This window comes from Perca flavescens, chromosome 16 (genome assembly GCF_004354835.1).
Source record: "Perca flavescens isolate YP-PL-M2 chromosome 16, PFLA_1.0, whole genome shotgun sequence".
Taxonomy (NCBI): Eukaryota; Metazoa; Chordata; class Actinopteri; order Perciformes; family Percidae; genus Perca; species Perca flavescens.
The window spans coordinates 13475850-13492872 of NC_041346.1; the positions used below are offsets into that span (position 1 = coordinate 13475850).

At 39.8% G+C, this 17023-nt stretch overlaps 1 protein-coding gene across 1 annotated transcript in view; it reads left to right on the plus strand.

Annotated features, from left to right (window-relative positions):
• LOC114570770 (putative cytochrome P450 120) overlaps positions 1–17023 on the plus strand; it is an 84893-nt gene that overhangs the window by 14962 nt on the left and 52908 nt on the right. The gene's annotated exons all lie outside the window — the stretch shown is intronic.

A 17023-nucleotide genomic window follows, 5' to 3' on the forward strand; every position in this document is an offset into this window, starting at 1 on the left:
ATAAATAGACAGTGCACCAAAACAAATAAAAAAACAACAACTCTGGATTGACTGAGCATTCACACAATACATACACACACAGAAACAATCCAAACATTAACAGTGGTAAAAGGGTCCTGAGCCAAATTCATTCTTCCTTTTAACATTGAACAAATGTCTTAGAGACCTGAGACACTCCACTGGAGTGTCATTGCTTCTCAGGAAATGTAAAATACTGACCATACAGTGACAAATGAACACACATACAGTATGTTGAAATATGTGCTCCAGATCTGGCCAAAAAATGCCTTAAACATTGAACTTGTTGTACAAACTCCCCTTTGAAAACACTGACAGACCGTCCCAACCACAAACCGCATACTTTCATACAACAAATCTGGCACAAAATGAACCTAGGGGTTAAGAACACATGTGTACAGAGTAGACCGTTCTCTGGGGATATGTTTTCGTGCTAATCGAATGTGACCAGTTTTAGCTCAAACCGCTAATTAGCTTCCCAGAGAACGGTCAACTCGGTACACATGTGTTATTAACCCATAGGTTCATTTTGCGCTGGATTTGTGCATTAATCCAGACTGGATCCTGCAGCCCCTTCATGGGCATGATCTAGGTTTCTAGGACAGAAAATGCTCTGCCTTTCATGCGTTTTTGCTGTGAATGATGCAGCGGGAGCGGTTCTGAACAAACACATATTTTCATGCAGTGACCTGACACCATCTCCTGTAAGATCTAATAAAAAATTAAAATAAATCATCATTTGTCATTTTTATTATCTTACTGGCAAGACTCAATGTTGACTCTCTGATTTGGACCTCAGTAGCTACAGCTAATCTTTCAGTTATGTCATAAAAGACTGGTGTTACTAAATCAAAACAAAAAAAATGAAAAATGAGGGACTATTATTAGTAGACATTTTTTAATCATATGTTATAGGGCTATGCAGCTCAGTATATTAATTTAAAATGGTTCTTCAATATACTGCTGCAGTATTAATTTGGTCCATGTCACTAAGCCTCAGTGCTGTTTGTGTGTCCATGCAACATATAACAAGCACTGTTTTTAAAGAAAACAAAGAAAACCCCTTTCTTTTCTCCAAACAGAGCTTGTTTTGTTAGAGATGAATGAAAATGATTTCATCTGACGGAGTATTGCAGCCGATATCCCCCCCCCCATCCAGCTGAAGTTAAACCGCCTCACTTCCTGCTCACAGATGGACTACCCGATAGTGAGATGCTGCTTCTATTTTGTAACATTATGTCGTTTTGACGGGTGAAATTGTGCCCAATCATTAAACCTAACTTGTGACTCGTAGCAAATTATTAATTATTTGAATAAACTCCTCAAAGCTTGTTCCTGTGCTTTTATACTTTTTTCTTTACTCCCATCAACTACAATTTGTGCATATACCAGCACCTGAACTATTTTCCAAAGTTGTGTTCAAAAAAATGAACTTGATTTGCACAGTTCAAACTTGCTTGATTGAATAATACTGAACATCATGTGGCCTTTTCACGTGGCTTGTCAGGACTATTGGTGAATTCTGTGAAGTCATAGGAGTGCCATTAAAAAAAGAATAAATCTGTCAAATGTGGAAACATAGATAGTGGCAGGCCTTTACTGTGAACCAAGAATTTAATCAATTTAGTTTTTCTAAAATGACATATGTTATACATACTTTTTGTCATATTTTCTGTTCATAGAATAGTAATATGGGCAGAAACCATTGGCTGGCAGTCAGCCTTTCCCATTGCTTCAGAAATCCAATCGCTATATCTATCTATACTTGAGAGTGAAGCTTGTTTTTATTTAATAAAACTATTAGGATAAAATAAAGGGATTGACATGGAGACTAGCCTTGAGTTGTATCTGGCTGCAGCAGAAATGTTGGACCGAGCTCTGAGGACTGCAGAACTACTGACAAACTCCGACTACTCAGACAAAAAACATGCGACTATCTTTCTGTCAATCAAACACACACACAATCTCAGTCACACATGCACACACACAGCCTTGTCACTTACTGTAACTTAAGTATGAAAAATACCACTATCAAGATTCAATCTTTTGGCAAAAGCTGAAACAGCTAGAAGCTGTCTGTACTCAGAATCATGAAAGGAGCAGAAGAAGAACATCAGCGCTGATGGATTATGGCAGATCTGATAGTGGCTGAGACGCCTCGCTTCAAGCTGCCCGTCATCTTCTATTGTCACACCTTTTGGACGCATACACACTCTCTACAGAAGGGGTTGCCTGCCACAAAATTCTGATGGCATTCAAATCTATCCAATTCTCTGCAGAGCAATGTTTCTGAAACACCATATTTAGTTTCAGTTCCTCCTTGAGTCCCAGTGGATGTTTTCACCAAATTTCGGATTCAGATCAACTTTATTATCCCACACAGGAAAATGTGATTGGTCCAGTGCTCCAGACACTAACGTCCACAGTCAAAACAAATAAATAAGACCTCACTATATTCATGTCTCGCATTGCCAGACATTTCTCCACAGCGCTTTAGAGGAGGGTCTGGCTAGTCCACACAGCATTCTGGGATGGGAGAAAAATGTGCTCTGGTTTATTGGCATTTCTTTCTTTTTTTAAAGATCTTTTTTGTGGACATTTTAGAGCTTTTTTTTTATAGGACCACTAAAGACATGAAAGATAACATAAGATATACTTCATAGTCCCCGAAGGGAAATGTGTTTTGGACTCTGTCCTTTCCGCAACTTACAACACAAAATACAGAAAATAAGCATCTCTCAACCCATACTCCCATGCAACACAAAACATGCTCCCATATACATCAGACAGGTACTTATATAGTAAGCACATTAACTCCTTTCAATGGCCGTTTTTAATTGAACAACCCTGTACGTATTGCAAAATGACATAATAAACTGACATAATGCACAATCCAAATAGCCTATGTATTGCACAACTAACATATTGCATAACCCCAATAACATACTTATTGCACGATGACATAGTGCACAACCCAGCCAAGGGGAGACAGAGAGGGAATGACATGCAGCAAAGGGCCACAGGTTGGAGTCGAACCCGCGGCTGCTGGGTCGAGGAGTGAACCTCTATATATGGGCTCGTGGCCTACCAGGTGAGCTACCCAGGCGCCCATATTGGCATTTCTTTAAACCAATCACAATTGTCTTGGGCAGTGCTAAGCTAGCTACTAGCTGCTACTACTACCTGCTTGCTGTTTCTAAGGAAACAAATGCTAACAAAAAGATTTTTGCAATAAACTTGTCTGGTTCATCGGAGGGCTTACATCACACAGAAAATCATAGAAAGGCAGAAGAGAATCTGGAGGAAGGAAGTAAATAAGAAGTGTTCTTTCTCTCTTCGGCAGCTACACCTGATGTGCATTTTAGCAAAGTGTGTGACCATAGATGGCATCACAAAGCAGCAGTCAGATGATGTTATTGTTTGACAGAGATCATTTGCCTCTATCCCAGCCATCCTCTCCTGTCTTTTCCTCTCCTTATCTCTGGATTATTATTTTATCTAACTGTACATTTTACAACCTATAAAACACTTACAGCAACAAGCTACCAACCAAGCACACACACACACACACACACACACACACACACACACACACACACACACACACACACACACACACACACACACACACAGAGTTTATACTTTATTCTTTATTCAGGACACAAAAAAACTAACTAACTGAGAACATAATGTCCAAACAGTTTCCTATAAAAACAAATTGGACCGAATTGAACTGAATTGTATCGCCATTGCTCCTTTGGGGGATATTTGCTCTGCAGACAGACTTCAAAGTAATGACACATGATAAGAGCAATGAAAAATGAACAAACAAATCCGGAGAATGCCTAAACCTCATCCCCAAATTCAATATCAGCTCTGCACAACACACATGCTGACTGCCAATGTTTATGACAGATTTAAACTGAGCCGTTGTATCCTCTGTATCATTGTTTTTCTCTCTTTTGAGCAGACGGAGAAATTCAAAGTATGCGATTCACCTGAAGCTAAAACAAGGTCAGCAGGTAAAGATTGACAGAGACTTGTGACCACTGAACACCACTGAAACTCAACAGTTCTGTTCTAAAGTTGAATATTGACGCATGGGAGGTCAAACTGTTTTCTTCAAAATTTATACACACACACACACACACACACACACACACACACACACACACACACACACACACACCCTATTTCTGTAACTTTTATCAGCTATTCTGTTTCCAGCAGCTTTCTGACCCTGAGGTTAAAAAAATTTGAAAGCAACAACCCCAACTAAAATAACAGGAATGAACATGTTATTCATTCCAACTATAGAAAATAGCCCCAAAACAAGGGTAGCAAATGCTCAATGCAACATGTGATCAGCAGGTGCTCATGCTTGGAAAGTTAATCATCATCAGATTTGTTTCAACTCATTCGTTGCTAACATGTCTAACCTGGCAGAATGGCAGGTTATCTCCAGTATATAAACTGCTTACAAGTTGTAGTCTGTTAAAGCTGAGGCTGTCAGCACCCAAAGAAACCAAAAACAACCACATTAAAGAATGCTGGCACTTCCAGAATTATATGGACTGCAGGTGTGATCACACTCCAACTCATCATCACATAGAGTATGTATCCATATCTCTTCCTCGTGTTGTTGGGGACATCAGCTGGAAAAGATATGCGTAGATCAGCATCTGTAAAGATAACACTGAGAGGGACTGAGTCTGCTCACAGATTGATGGAAACCGCGATAGTGTAAGTCCTCAGAAGCCCCATCAGAACCCTGGCAAGCGATCTAATGCAAAGTTTAATCCCAATGTTTCAATGTTCTGAAACGAAGTTAGGATTTATTGTCCTGCTCTGTGTTGTTTTCAGCAGAATCTCTGTGTCAGGCCGTCAGCTGAGGTGAAGTCCTGAGGATCAGTTTCTTTTGACATTTCTGTGAAATCAGTCGTTAGTACTGGAATCTGCTCGTGGCACGGTGTCGCACTACGTAGTGCCCCTTGACTCTATGGAGCATTTTAGCGTCTTTCAGCTCATTGTTTATCGTTTTCGGGGCCCCCAACTTTACAGTTTTGGTTCACTCTCCCAGCTCTCATAGTGTTTGTTTTTTCTGATAAATGATGGAGTGGGGGATGGAGTCATCTGAGCGTTGTGTCTCCCCCCCCTCCGCAGCGCTGTGGAGGAAGGTCTGGCAACTACTAATTTAGTGGCTAGCTAGTTAGTTAGCATGCTTGCTAGGAGGCTCAGTTCTCAGTTCAGCATCATCTGTATTAGAGAAAAGAATCACTTCATCCGATGTTTAAAGTGAATAAAACAGCTTTGCAAGCCCACTTACTGGAGTTCCACAACTACACATATCCGATACAAGTACAATTTTGTGTGTATTATTTGTGTCCCCTTCAATAATTGCTGTTACAAAATGTTATGATTATTGTCCTTCCCTATCTGTTAGATTAAATATACGCCCATGGCCGCACCAAACACAGATGTGGGGGCGTAATTTCTAAATCACATGAGATCCTCTGGTAATACTAATACTAATAATATATACTGTATATTCATTCTGTGCAAGGGCTTTGGCATACATTCAGTGTCCAGACTGTGTGCTGAATGTGTAGATAAGCCACTGTTTGCTAACAAGTTCGCCATATCAGCTAAAAAGGTGGTCATGTCCGTGGTTACGGCTTGTTTCTACTGCCCTTGAGTAGCCAAAAACTATTGTAGGCATAATAAGCCTACAGAAGACATTTTGACTTGTCATAGTAGGATAACACAGGTGTATTATTATAATTAATAACATTAACAATGCCAGGACCCTGAAACTGAAGCAACCAAATGGAATTCAGCCATCATTAATTTGATCATTTACACCTTGTGTTTTTCCAAATAAAATGGCTTCCATAAAAAAGGCCTTGTGTAAATGTGCTTAATCCTTTACTGCTACACACAGCATCTGACAAACAGATAGCAGTTGAATAAATATTGCTTTTTATTCTACTGACATTCTGTATTAAAAGGCAGACTAATTGTGGGTGAGTGAGTTTCAAATCAGTGATATAAAACCATGAAGGTATTTCATGTTCACAATTATTTTTTTAAGGAAAGAGCAAACAAAGCAAGCTTTTTTTTTTTTTTTTTTTTTCACAGAAAAAAGACTGCCTAATTGAATTTCAAAGAGCAGATTTGGCCAGGTGGGGCCAATCTACTGTCCAATTTGTCACCAAGGAAATCATAGTTTTTTGTTATGGAGGAAAGCAGAGATTGAGGGAGAGATGAGTTTAATTTAGAATCACAGATGAGTTCAAAATGTCTAAACCGAGTCTAAAACGGAGCAGGAAGAGACATGACAGCAGCTGATGTCCTCAACCCAAAGTAGAACAGGAAGTAATAAGGACAGTCACAGTCCTATAGGTTTCGGTACTTTTACTATGTTGCTTTTTATTATTTAGATTTAGAGTTTTTAATGTTTTACTATCACACTTTTATTTCCTTTCTTTATCCTTTTTGTTAGAGTAAAAAGTGTTTTTAGAGCTATTGAGGGGCAGGGACACCCTGGTGAGCCAGTGGAGACTTTAATAACACATAATGTCTCTTTCTTTTCCAAGGTTTCTCTCATCCTTGACTCTCACATTAAGGTGAGGTTTGAAAAAATCTTGCGTAATTATTATTTTTTTAGATAATCGTAAAAATCAACTTGGTAAAGGATCAGCGACAGAAAGACAACGATGGCAAGAAGCAGGCTGGAAATTGGAGAGTGAAGGAAGGTGCTTTTGGTGGTGGTTTCAGAAACAAGACAAACATTTCACACCGATAGAATGAAACGGAAGATAAAAATCTTCTGGGTAAGATAAAAACCAGAGAGAGTGCAGTGAGATGCAGAGAGGAGCAGCTGGAGGATTTAGGGTTTCAATCAAACAATAATAAATCATATGAGCGTCCTAATAAATCACAGACTGGAGTGTTTACACTTCTCCGGCCTGTCTGTCTAAACGAAGTGTCTATGGTCGGCAAAACGTGTTCAAAACATGCATTGTTTTGCATTGATAAATGAAGACTGTCTTATCTGTTTGTAGCATTTGAGGAAAAGTAAAATTCCAGGGTGGACCGGAGACCTTCAGTTGGCTGCTGTTGTAGCTTGATTTCGGCCAGACGTGGGCGCCACCACCTGGAGCCTAATATGGTCTGTCCTTCGATGGATCAGCAAACCTTCTGTTAAGGTTTGTGCTGGCTGGGTTCAGGTTGCTGTAGTCTCTGGCTTGGGGCTAATGTTAACTGTGTCTGTGGGGCTGTTGTCTACTCTCAATCTGACAAAGTCTATTAGCGTGGGGGAATGAGGCAGACGGACCGGAGTGTGCTAGCTGGCTAACTTCTAATTATATTAGTCGACTACCCATACAGCTGATATTACTTTGCAAATGTAATTGTGGGTTGGCACAGCGTTGTTACTAGCCTGACAAGCCAGACCCACATCAAGATGTTGGTTCTGGGAACTCTCCATTGACAGAGCTCAATCCGAAGGGCGGGATAAACGGTTGTCTTTCAAATTCCCTCTGCACGCAATAGGATAGCGCTACAACCAGGCAGAGCAACGAAGAAGGAAGAGGAGCTGGTTGATAGATTAAACTTTTGCTGTATCCGGTCGGCAAAATTCCGAACACATCTTCCTTTTTTAAGAATGATTACTGTGCCGTTCTTTGTTCTTTTCTCAAAAAGAAAAGCTTAACTCCAAGTCTTCCAGAAGACCGCTGTTCCCAGCAGCAGCAGCCATAAGCCCGCCCACCGACTCTATACACGATGTGATTGGCCTGACCAGAGTTTGGTTTTTCTAGCTCGCAAGTCAACGGAGAGTGCCTAGACCCCCCTGGCTGCAAAATAAATTTGCTGCCGCTAGGGTGCGTCTAGATTTCTAGGCTACGTTGTTACCTGTGGTAAAAAAGATACTAAAAATAACTTTACAAGCGTGTTGAACATTGTTTTACCCTTATACCGTTACCATACAGTTTAGCCACCAAGAATTCACATGAGCCACTTCTCAACGTAGCACATTGCTTTAAGCTGGATTGAAATTCAAATATATCAATAAATTAGGTCTCTAGTGTTTTACTGTGTTGCAAAGTGGGATACATTGAATAAAATTAGATTTGTCTGGGTTTGAACCTTGTTGGAAACATGACATCTGACATAACATTTTACTTGCCTTTTTTGAAACTTTTGATGTATAGATCACATTTTTTGTAGCCTGACTTTGATTTTAGGCAATTCATTAAATGTCACAGGTACCAATCTCTGTCTAGTCAGAGAGGGTGTTTCAAGACAGGATTTCTGTAATGTGCGTGCTTTTAACATTAGATAGGATTTGTTCCAAAGCATGTGGACTTTTAGAGCTCTGTTTCCCAGAGTGTCTCACAGATTTGCGTGTTTCAGTACAAATAGCAGGAAACAAATGCCCTGGCTTTGTCTCTTTGTTTTTGTCGCACTAGTGTCATTAAAGTCACATCTGACTTTAACGTCAACAGCTTTTTTTAAAATAGACCTACACCACAGCTTATTAGATCTTTTTTTTTTTTTTTTTACCTTACAGCCATTAAAAGACATGCATTAGGTAGGTATTCTGTGGCAGTGAATATGTAGTTGCCTGTATATATGTTACAGGGTAAAGCCCTGAAGATGAATGTGTTTTCTATGAATTCTGCTGGCTGCAGATAGACCCTTCTTGTATCACTGGGACTTTCATGCCAGATTTAACCACTTTTGCTGCTTCCAGCATTGAAAAAATTGTCAACAGGCTCACCGTAGATGTCTGTCCTTGCTGAGTGCCATCATGACTAGCAGGCTGCCAAACACTGTCATTATCAGAATAAGGGAGAGAAAGATGGTGAGAGCAATCGCATAGCCTGTACAATCACAATCTGAGCAGGATCGTAATGAAAGTTTTGTAATGGTTTTGACGTTGCATGGCTCTGGCATCTCGGAACAAGTAAGGTCGCACTCTCCTGCTGATGTGAAGGATAAACCATGGGAGAGCATCAGGTGATCATTCATATTCACACCAAATCTTCACATAGTCCTGAAGGATGAAACCATGCAACCTCAACCATGGTGGACGGATCTATTTTGGGACACTATTTTCCCAAGATGAGAAGCCGCTTCATCTTTAGCTTGGATTCTCTTTCCTCAAATATCCTACCAGAGCTGTAGCCTTAAGACTTCGAATAAATTCAATAAAAAACAAAACCTGACCTCAAAGCCCAGTTCAGACCAAAGATTTGCGACGAGACGAGTTGAAACTTGCAACTATTTGCAACGCCTCGGTCTGTAGCGTTCAGAAAGCTGCCAGTTCACACCAATGCGACGAGACTGTTTGGTCTCCATAGCAACGACTCTCTGTACTTATGCTCTAACTTCTGACTTCCAGGTTTTTTGTTGCTGAATATATCATTTGTTGTGTCTACATATGAATGTGGATAATGTTAGTGATAGTGAGATGCTTGCTACAGTTACATTTCTGGTGATGAATCGACGGAAATGTTTTTATTTCTCTGATTCACGGAGCTGTTCTAACACTGCTCCCTCTCTTCAGTCACTCTCTAACTCACTCGAGCGTACGTCCTTGCGGGCGCACGTTGAGCTTCCGTCTATCTGCCATTTTGACCAGTTAACAGTTTGTAACATAAAATAAATTAAAATGCATTATGGATAATTTGTAGCTGACTTAAAGGAGAATTTGGAGTGCTGTCAGTACCATCTACTTTGTAGACAGTCCCGAAACACTTGTCTTGCCGTCTCAACACCGGAACTAAACAGAGCTGAATTAGCACAATATTTTATGCATTTCTGTCACATCTATCAGTCACATTCACTGGCCCTCTTTTATCGACCTAACGTAGAAACCAGCGCAGATATGAGCGCAGAAATCATCTTACGATGACTATTCATGAAAAGTTTGTATCAGACCAATCAGAGCGTAAGAATGGTCTTACATTGATAAATGCTGCGGCTGGAAACGATCGTCATTTAAATATCACGCCCCAATATATTCTCGGTTTTGAGGCCTCGCCCCTACAGTTTACGACATGGCGAGACATAATACGGCTGAGAAGCGGCACTTTTCAGAAGTGGAAATTGAAAACCTGATATCTCAGGTTCATTTGCACTAACGTGTGTACTATTTGGCAGCCTGAAAACTGGTATTAAAGGCTGTAGAAAGAATACGGAATGAAAAGAGATCACCGATGCAGTCAACACCGTTGCCGTAGTAAATCGGACTCAAGTTTATTTACTTTATACATCCTTGACATATGCTATAGTCCTAATAGTAATATACAGGCTTATGTTGCAATCTCTTAGGCCTACATGTAGGTGTACTTATATTTAAATAAACACACGGTAGCAGAGTTTATGCAGTGTCTTTTATTTTACTCGTGTTTTTTCATGAGTCAGCCAGGCAACAGCTGAGGGAGAGCAATAACTCGGTCAATAAAAATGTTGGGCATCGTCATGTTTCCTGTATTGAGTATCATTGCCAAACATAACAATGTACCTTTTAAAAGCGAGGAATAATATCCTGTCTCCTTCGTATCGCCCCAGTTGGGGCTGTGCTGGAGACTGCTCTCTGGGCATCGGGTCATCTGGCTCCATCACTACATTTATGGCACCCTGTTTTCCTGCGCGATGTTGTGCAGAACCCAACAGGCTAAAACAATGTTGCAGACTTTTTCTGCCATGTATGGGTCCCCCCCGCTAATGCAAGACAGAGCCATCTGCCCTTAATCAATCCAATGGAGCGCTCCACCGTGGCCTGTGTGTGCACTGTTATACTGGCACATAGAGGTCTTATAAAAGAGCCAGATCTGCCATTGCTGATAAGTGATCAACTGATGACTTCTCCTTCTCCTGTTAAACTGATTATATGCTGCACCGCAAGTCCACACTGACTCGAAAACTTGCGTACACGAGTTCAGACCAGACGTGAGCTTTTGTCGCAGCCTACGCTCACGTTAAAATCGATAAATGCCGAGCTTTCGGAAGGTATCACTTCACATGGGTAGGCACTTGTAATGACATTTCGAACATGTTAAGAGACTAAAAGCACATTGCTCCTCCAGAGCCACAGAGGACATTTACATCAGTTTTACATGCGGAGTAGTGCTCCTCCAATTTAATTAACCCTGTGTAAAAAATATATTGGAAACATGGAGTGCCCTTTTGATATTACCAATATCAATACAGATTGAATAATACTTTACTGGCGTCATCATTTTTGTTTCAACAGCTATTTCACAGTGCATTTTTGCACTCATAACTCATTTGTCTTGCCTGCTGAATCCTGCTGCACAATTTCCCTATATGGAGCGACATGTTTTATCTTATCCTAAAAATCTAAACCCAGAAACAACATTGATTGAGCATGGCATCTTACTCATTACCCACACATAAACCTTCATTCTAGAGAGATTTCAAATTCTGCTGTTTTCAAACCGCCAAATAACTGTGCTTTGTTTTGGCATTGCTCGGCAGATAGTTGACTCTCATAACAATCACACTGATTGTACACGGCAGATAGCAGTGGCCACAGCTCGGCGGTGTTTCTGGGATTCAGCAGGACTTGTGATATCCATGAAAGGTGAAACTCAGGACGGATCACTCTGAGGCTGATTAACTGTTACAGGAAGAGTTGGACATTCTGAGTTGTAGCTTGTTATTTTTCTCACCAGGCACTTGACACTAAAGGGGAACAGGTTTTTATAATAACACTTCCTGGCTTCCCTAAACTGTCTAACATGTTACTTTATTATATAGCGCCGAAATGTGCCTGTTTACCTGTAGGGTTGCCTTAAAAGCAAGGCAGCTGATTTTTTTCTTTATCTGCTGTCTGATTTGTGCACATTAAGACTGTATCAACCTCTTATATCACACCTTTCACTCTTGTTTTTGTATTCATCCATCCATGCTTTTATTTTCGAGTTGAAGCTCACACATTCAGCCCACACTGTTTTAGTTACTGATGCCAGCTGCTCTGAAGGAGGTAATATGACAGAGCTGAGAGAGCCAGAGAAACTACAGAGGACCAGAAGAGAAGTGAGATTAAACTTGTAAAACTTGTTTCGGGTGTTGGGGCGGCCACAGATGGGACCATCCGAGGAGCACGTTAATGCAGCATTAATTTCTGTCAAATGGAATTGGTGGCAAATGTGCAAGACACCTGTCCTTAATTAGTTAATTAAAGGTGCCGCAGGTATCGCAGGTTTACAGTACGGAGTGTTTCACCTCAAAAAAGACCATCTAGCTGAATCAACTAGAGCTAAACCTGAATACGAACTTAACCAAACTGGTAGCCTATTTACTGTTATTCAGTCCACAGTGGCAGTGTCATATGAGCATATGAGCTGTTTGTCAGCTCCGTGTAAATGTGGCAAGAGTCAACTAAGGCTAAAATACTTAAGTTGTAGTATATTGTGTGTGTGTGTGTGTGTGTGTGTGTGTGTGTGTGTGTGTGTGTGTGTGTGTGTGTGTGGTAGAACCACTCAGTGGAAAAAAAATCACAACAATGCGGTTTCTTCCATGAACAGGTTTTGTTAGCAGAGTATTGTGAATCATGATCCAAAACTCACCACTTTTTAGGAAAAAAACATAGCCAGGCTTCAGGAGGACCTGGAAGACTATTGCTGACCAGAGAAGTGCAACAAGCTGAAAAAGTGTAGTCTTTACAGAAAAAAATGGTATTTTATCAGGTCCCAGTCTTACAAAGTGACTGATTTTTTGACGTGTACCCACAGCACACAAACACACGAATAAATAAAAGACAGACAACACTTTTTTGTGATTCTAAAAACTACACTACAGAGAAACACAGACCCATACTGTACATCATCTGCTCACAGACTATGCCCTAGAGCTCACAGACAGAATAACTTGTCAGGATTCCTCCAGTAATTTCAATTTCCAGGATCCTGTCGGCTGTAATCTGATTGTCTGAGTCTGTTTTCTGTCTGAGACAGATTTTAAGAGAGGACATCAGATTGGAGTTAACACTGTTTGCCTTTCTGTTTCCTACACACAAAGACAGAAAGCCAAAAAAAAAATGCAGACACACACACACACACACACACACACACACACACACACACACACACACACACACACACAGACTATGCACATTACAACAAAAGCCACTACAACTGGAGCAGAGGCATAAGGTCCGCATGCCTCCTTTCTACAGACAGAAATGAACAGTTATGTGTGTGTTTTTGCACATACAATATGTGGAGTGCCATGTGTTTACACAAGTACAATTTTTAGACACTATGAAAAGGTCTCACTCGCTTGTACATATTTTGTATAGATTCTTTTGTCAGTTGTGTTTGTGCAGTGTTCCCAATACATTGATTTATTTGTGCAGCTCGCCACGATATCAACATTGACCGCCACATATTGATTTGAAATTTGTTTTAATATTTAAAATGGGTAAAATCTTATTTAATTGTAGAGCTGTACACAGCGCATTAATTCGCTCAGCCCCTCCTTAACGTTTTCTCCAGATTACATGTAAATCATGGTCTCCTTGCCCCTGCCTCTCAAACCCCTCAACAGTGACAAAACTTTAATTTGAAACTGTAAATAAAAGTGACACTGAGAAAAGAGGGACATGAAGAAAAAAATCACAAGATTGTCATTGAAAAACACTCCTGAATTCTAAAAATATCAAAAATAAAAGTGCAACTGCATTAGATTAGAATTATGTGGGGTGTGTGTGTGTGTGTGCGCGCGCACGTGCATGTGCGTGCATGCGTGTGTGTTAGTGCGTATGCGATTGCCTTTGTTTCTCTCCAGCAGTGAAGTACTTGTGTTAAAGTTAAACAGTGCAGACACGAGCAGGTCGCCTCCTCCATCATTCCCACTCGAAGGAGAGCACAAACACAGACGTCAACTAAATCACCACCATTAACGTCAACAGAAACCCTGCTGTAAAAAAAAAAAAGTAAGAAGAACTGTTGGACCACATTGTGATATCATAAATCATCATTCAATTAAAGATTCCAATCCGTTTAAAAAAAAAAAAAAGAAATCTGGAAAAATTCAAACCATCCTCAATGAAGTCCATCAACACCTCCGATAACTCTAAGAACACTACCGGTCCATAGACAAACGACTTAAGATGACTCATATCTTTTACAGCAACATGAGGTTTACTTTCAAGTTGACAAGCATTTTATAAGAGTAGCCTATGTGTCAGTTTTTTACTAAGGGCTTTACAAAGGCAATAAATACAAAGGCAATAAAGTCATTGGTAAGACTTGTAGTACTTGAGATCCTTATAGTGCCAAAATAACACAAGATAATTATAGTTATATAAAGTCCTGTTAATGTGCATTCTTACGTTCAGTTAAAGCATTTGTGTCAAATAACTGTTTAAAACAATGGAAACTATTTAGACAATAACATTACTATTCAAGAACCCAGACTAAGAGATATGCTAGTGTCTTTGTGAGGCTGTACTAAGTCCTAGTGGTGCTTTGGGCTAAGTGCTAACATCAGTGCTAACATCAGTGCTAACCTGCTAATGTTTACCAGGTAATGCTTACCATGTTCACTGTGTTAGCTTAATGTGTTAGCATGCTAACATCTGCTAATTAGCCCAGAGTAGGCCTACAGCAGCTGTAAGGGTTATGGGCATGTCAAAAAAATGTTAAGTGATAAACCAAAGTGCTCGACAAATAACTATTTTGGCCTGATGGTGGCACTACAAGACCAAGACAAGAGTCAGGGGACCACCCAAGTTATTCATAATTCAAATTCCATGGCAGTCCATTCAGTAGTTGTTGAGACGTTTCAGTCTTGACTAAAGTGGTGGACCGACACAATGACATTGTTATCACTAGACCCACACATGGCTAAAACATCTGGACTGGCATTTATTTCGGAAAAATGCATACTACAACCTAAATGTATATTTCAATATTTATCATCACATGAAAAGCCTCCACAAGATTTGATTAAAATTATAGAAACAAGACAACTCCATACAATCTGACCATCTCTCAGTCCTCAGTCCTGATCGTAATGTTGTTTGTTGCTCCTACATGCTACATGCTGTTATTACTGTCTGTACTGGCTTATTTCTCCACCATTCTCTACCATTACTGTACATGCTTATAAGTTAAAGGAAGTTCACGCACTATGTACATCATAGGGCTGGGCGATATAGCTGAAAACTGTATCGCGATATAAGTGTTTCATATCGGTCGATATCGATAATTATTGATATTTTTTATGACCTATTTAAAATAAGGACCAGGAGAAAAATATATTAAATTTAAACATGTTTATTTTAAACTTAACCTTCCTCTGATTATAATCCCCTCAGTTATAAAGCAGGAATGTCAACACAACCATGGAAAACACTCAAATAATTAAAATGTAAACATAGGTCTAAAATCACAATGAACACTTAACAATTATCTCTTAACATTAAGGTGCAAAATTAAAGAATAAGTAAGAAATGCTTCATAAAGTGTAATAAAATAGTGCAAAATGTTAAATATAAGAAACCTGAGAAACTATTTTCTGCAGGTTTAGTACTAGGTTGGTAACCTGGCTTCTGGACAGTGTTCAGCATGTTTGCCTCCGTTATTTCTTTGTAGCGTTTAGTAAGGCGCTGATGCAGAGTACCTCTCCATGGTGGTCTGCTGCTTGTGCCGTGTTGCAGCTGCAGATGTTGTTGGACGTTGCTGGCGAATACGGCTGTGCTTCAAAGTGTGAGCGCGGCTAAGGTGGTAAAACAAGTTTGTGGTAGTACCAGTGTTGGTGGGGACGACGGTCTGACGACATTGGTCTGTCTACGGTCAGACTTATAAAATCCCCAAAAACTGCCATACTGACTTTTGTTTTATCAACAATTTCCTCGCTCGCTGCGGCACTCACTTTCCACTTATCACTCCACGCCGCCGGTTCTGTTATTGAAGAACACGAGACAGCGATGTGGCGCAACCAAACTTGATACTGTTACATGATTGGCTGTTAGAGTGTCACTCCCTACGTTGCTAGGTTACCAGAGAGCGAGTGCCTTTGTTCATGCAACCAAACTTGCTTCACAATCTCTGGTTTCTTCTGATGAAGAAAAACAAGTTATCGAACATTTTATCGGCCGCATTTTCTATTGATATTGATTACGTGTCTATCGCGATACATATCGTTATCGTTTTATCGCCCAGCCCTAGTACATCATAAAACATACTGTACTTCATGTGTGCCAAAATCTGCTTAACAAAAGCCTGAATTTTTGTATCTTGAAAGGGCAGCTTTAATCATATTTTCCAATGCGACATGATGGAAAGAAAAGCATAAGACACAGGTCATCAGCAGATCCTGTATCTACATACAAGTACACATTATTGTCCAAAATTGAATGATTTGACTATTTAACTCTGGGTTTAAGTTTTTTTTTTTCTGGTCAAATGTTCCATCTGCAGAACAGCACAGCTGCTTTGACCATGAACATTTATTCCTAGAGAAAGCACAGCATGTTCACATCTATTATTTGCATGTTAGAGTTTGTACCTAACATGGCCTAAATGAGAAATGATAACTTGATAACTTGCACCAAGCCATTTTGTCTTGCTGCTGGTTTTAATGTACCACCAATTTATGATCTATAGGATGTCTATAAAAATGTAGGGATGACTGAAACTAAATAAAATTAATTAATATTTTAAATGTCTTATAAAAGACAGTAATTTAATCTAACCTAATATATGCAACCAATCAGTAACGTATACAGTATGTCACCTTGTACTGATAAACGTGGTGTCCTTGATACCTCCATTTTGCACTTCAACAGAGCAATGGTACAATGTTGCAGCAGCTTTGGGCAGACTGGCCTAACTTTTAAAATTGCTGCGACTTAACAAAATGTTGTTAATATGAAGTTGTGGAACAAATAACAGTCCAATCTATCGTTGTCTTTTTCAATTTTACAGTAAAGTGTATCAAAGACATACAAACAAAGCATTCTATC